The following is a 5,126-nucleotide window of genomic DNA, read 5'->3' as shown; positions in this document are numbered from 1 at the left end:
AAAAAAAAATAGCACACACAAAAAAACGTGAACTCAGCACAAGAAGGCATACAGAACGAAGGAAAGAACAGCACCACAGAAAATTGAACATAATGTCAGCAATCAGTTCATACCTATTGATAATTACAATGAATGTCAATGGATCAAATGCACCAGTGAAGAGACAGAGAGTGTCAGAATGGATAAGAAAACATGACCCTTCAATGTGCTGCCTGCAAGAGACATACCTTACACACAAAGACAAAAACAGATTAAAAGTTAATGGATGGGAAAAAATTTTTGCCAAGCTAATTGCAATAAAAAAAAAAAAAGCATGAATGGCAATAGTAATCTCTGATAAAATAAACTTTAAGACAAAAACCAGTATAAGAGATATAGAAGAATACTATATGTTAATTAAATGGTCAATTGAGCAAGATGACATAACCATAATGAATATCTACACTCTCAATGAAAGAGCACCAAGATATATAAAGCAACCTCTACTAGAATTGAAGAAAGAATAGACAAATCTACAATTCTAGCATGAGATTTTAATACACCACTTTCGAAAAGCAATAGAATAACCAGAAAGAAACTCGACAAAGATACAGAGGAACTAAACAGTACAATGAACCAACTTGGCCTCATAGATGTGAACAGAGCATTCAACCTTACAACAGCACAATATGCATTCTTTTCCAGTGCACATGAAACATTCTCCAGAATTGACCATGTGTTAGTTAGGTCACAAAGCAAGCCTCCATAAATTTACAAACATCAAAATACTACAAAGTATCTTTTCAGATCACAGTGCTATTAAACTAGAAATCAACAATAAAAAGACCAAGAAAATAAAGTCAAATATATGGAAACCCTGCTGGGTAGTTGAAGAAATTAAACATGGCTTCACAAATTTCCTAGAAACAAACGAGAATGAAAACACAACATACCAAAATCTTTGGGACACAGCGAAAACAGTGCTGAGAGGACAATTTATTGCGATAAATGCACACATCCAAAAAGAAGAAAGAAACAAAATTAACACATTCACACAACATCACCAACAATTAGAAACAAACCAACACAGGGAACCTACATTACCAAAAGAAAATAATAAAGATTAGAGCAGAAATAAATGAGATAGAAAACAGAAAAGATATAGAAAGAATCAGCAGGACAAAAAGCTTGTTCTTTAAAAGGATTGATATAGTTAAAATTAAAACACCATTAGCAGGGCAGGGAATCGTGTTAAGATGCTTGACTGTTTTTTTGAATCTTGGTTTCCCTTGCATTATAATATAGAGTAGACACTGGAGGGGGAGAGAAAGGAATAGTCAGAAACATCACACTAGAAGACTTGTAAATCCGTCTTCTGCCTTTAACTGATTGGAATACCTAAAACGGGGCTACAGCATACCCGGTGAAGGAAGCTTTCTGTGGAGCCTTTGCAATACATAAAACTATAGGTAGAAACCAGAACCACATCAAGATCACCAGAGATGAGAAATCCCCACTTGAAGGGATGAGCTGGTGAGCCTGGAACGGTGAGAAGAACAAAAGATATGTCTCGAATGGAAGACCTTAGGAAAAACACGACACAATGGAGACAGATGGACTGCTACTATGGGAACAAACAGGTCGCTCCACTAGGAGACATTAGGGCAGTCGGTCGGGTCCCACCAACGTAGCCCCCCCACACACACACACACAAAACTGAGACTCGGTGGAAATGTACGCTTGGATTGGGAGAAATGGGGTAAAAGCAGCAATGAAACGGCGAGCTAAGCCTCACAATATTCAGAGGGCTTCAGTGGACCCAGTTGGGGACCTGGTTGGCAAGCAGTGCGAGGAGACCCGAGGACTCCTGGGCTTAGAGTCAGTGACATGGTCACGGAGGACTCAAGTGGAGAATGGAGCTGCCGGCTGATGGGAAGAGAGGGCATGTGCACAAAAACACCCACACTTGCAGATGACACCCACGTGACTGGGACTGGATGACTGAATGATCAGAGCTCAACCAGGAGAATAAAGAAGTTGGTGGGGTGGGGTGGAGGGAAAGAAGACTGAGCTGATCCAAGCTGATTAACTTAACCTATGCATATGAATGCAGTGACACAAAACAGGCAACAAATCCTTACAGCAAGAAACATTCCCACCCCCTCCACACACAGCGTAGACAGAGAGGGGCAACTTGGACATTGGATACACAAATGGGGAGGGAGGGACTACAAAGGCAATAAGTAACTGGCTTACAAGCTTTCAAAAGGGAACCTAGACCTAGGGGGCATGGAGGAAGGCAGAATCACCAATGAGTACTATCTAATTTGTCTAGGTGGAGTTGATGAAATGAAATACAGATGGGTTACGTGCGATACTGTAGTGAATAATGGTTATCAAGTTGAATTGTGAGTGTTGGAAATGCAAGGGTAGATGTTTTGTAGCAAGGAAGAGAGCGATTATTTCTCCAGTCTATGAGCCGAGGTCCTGGGACCACCAACGGATAAGAGCCGAGAACGGGACCCAGAGAACCGGGGATGCCTGAGATGGAGACAGAGATGATGACATGGAGGGATGAAGCAGCTGGGGACTTGGGATCCAGAGAGGGAGAGGAACTGTGGGCCGAAGACTGAGGGGGAAGGGGGGAGTGTAGAGCACAGGCTTCTAGGATATGCCTTTTGGTCGGAAGACGATGCATGGAGGGGATTGGAGCCATGGCAATGTAATGATATACGATGTAATGAATATGGAACTGAGGTTCTCTCATGTAAACTATCACATAACTCACAATAAAACATTAAAAAAAAAAAAAAAAGCCATTAGCAAACCAAACAAAAGCAAAGAGTGAGAGGACACAAATATAACTCAATGGCTGAATGATCAGAACTCGACTAGAGGAATAAAGAAGAGGAAAAAGAGTGTACTCCACTACATTTTGATGAAATTGACCTATACTATGGATGTAGTAGCTTAAAAGAGGGAACGAATCTTTAGTGTGAGAATCATTCCCACCACCTCTGTACACAGGGTTGATAGTGATGGTCAACTTAGATAGTGGCTACCCAAAATGGGGGGGGGGGGGGGGAAGGGACAACAAAGGCACTAAGTGATTGGCTTACATTTTTTTAATAAGAAGCTTAGTTTTAGAGGATGTGAGGGACCCACTGAGTGATTTCCAACCTGTCTAGATGGGACTGGTGAAAGGAGATGGGCATAAGACTCTTGCGGTTCAGTAGTGAATAATTGCTATCCGGACTGATTATGAATGTTGCAAATGTAAAGCTAGATGTTTTATAAAGGAAGGGAGTAGTTGATCTTGCAGCCTAGGTGCGGAGGACATTGAGACCATCAAGGGAGAAGAGCAGAGAGTGTTACCCTATCCAGAGTAAGCAGCAATGCCAGTAATGGAGGCAGAGATGATGATGTGTAGAGACAGAGAGGCTGGGGACTCTAGACTAAAGGAGGGAAAGGGGCTGTGTGCTGATAGCCAGGGTGCGGCATGAAGGGTATACCCTTTGTTTGTTTGAATGTTTATATATTCCTGACTGCTGTGGTGTACATTAAAAAAAAAAAAAAAGAGGGATTGGTTTACATGGCAAAGCATCAGCTTTACATTTGTCCCATCATATTTCATTTCATTGCAATGATTACAATCCCCTCTATGCATTATCAAACAACCAAAGGGTACACCACACAGGCCTGCATCCTGGTGACCTTCTTTGCTATTTTGTTTTGTTTATAAAATTAAATATAACTTACTCATTAACCTTTCCCTTCAAATATGCCTTTTGGAATTAGTTCTTAAATAAAACAAAGAGAAAAAAAAAAAGCAAATGGAGATACAAGGGAATCAATGAGATACAATTCATAAAGTATTAAAATATGCTGTTTCAAATTCAGAATAATTTAATATCTCTGTTATTTCATATGTATCTTGAAATGGGACAGATACATGTCCTGATACTGTTACAAGAGGTAGAATTACAGCATTTGGTACAATGTTCCAGGATAGAGTTAAAGTCACATTCCTGTTTCCCTTAAAACCGTTTCCATCGTCAAAGACAAAATATTTTCTTTTTATATGTTTCAACAGCAGCTTCGGATTATCACCTCTCAGAACAATCTTGTCCCAAAGGACAACTTGGTTCAGAATATTATATTTTTTCCCAATATTCTGCTGATAAACAATTACTTAACATTTCAATCATTATATTAAATGTAATGAATCCCAGATCACTTCTTTTTCTAGGTCCAGTGAACTCTTCAACATTTTTTAATATGATCCGCGAGATGTGCAGCTTTACTGGGACACTATGGTCTTTGAAAGCGGTTGTGATGAAGCAGTGAGTTCTCCAGCGACAGCATCGCTAAGGTCTCCCCTGAACTGTCTCTACATGCACAGTGGGCATTCAAGTCCCAGCTGCAACTGGCTCGGTGTAATCTTCTCTGCTGGCAGTGTGCATGTTCTAGCCAGTTTGCTTTATTCTTAATTTTTAAAAATTATACACCCAGAGACTTCATGTAAGCTCAGTCTGCTATTTAGAAATTGTTAGACTTAAAATCCATCAGGTATTGAGTTTCTTCCCCAGTGAAACACATTTGACAACTGTTATTGAAATGCATTTTACCAGGAAAAGGGAAACAGACAGCTTATGAATATCTTAACTAAGAGCACAGTTTAGAAAGTGCTAGTACTGGTGTGGTGCTGTAGCATAAGCACTAGACTGTGAACCACAAGGTTCAAATCCACCAGCTGCTCTTTGGAAACCCAAGGATCACTATGTGTCTGAACTGACTTATTGGCACTTAACAAGAACAAAGTATTATAGGGTAAATCAAAAGGCATCGCTATAAAATCATAGGAGGTTTAATTAAACAGAAACATTAAAAATGTGGCATTGTTGTTCTCAACATAGACTTCATCTGGGTCTATACACTTAGAAAATTGTGTTTCCATTTCTCTAACCCTTCCATATCATGTCTGATAAAGTGTAGAGTCAATAAAAAGAGCAAGACACCAAGGAGATAGATTGACATTTTGCTCAAACGTGAGGATGGCACATGACCAGTCAGTGGTTTGTTTGATTGTACAAAGGCTTCCTATGATTTGGAACCAAATCGATGGAACCTAACAATAACAGCAATAA

Source organism: Chrysochloris asiatica, unplaced genomic scaffold (genome assembly GCF_000296735.1).
Source record: "Chrysochloris asiatica unplaced genomic scaffold, ChrAsi1.0 scaffold00107, whole genome shotgun sequence".
Taxonomy (NCBI): Eukaryota; Metazoa; Chordata; class Mammalia; order Afrosoricida; family Chrysochloridae; genus Chrysochloris; species Chrysochloris asiatica.
The sequence above is the reverse complement of the archived record's forward strand: the minus strand, read 5'-3'. Positions refer to the sequence as shown.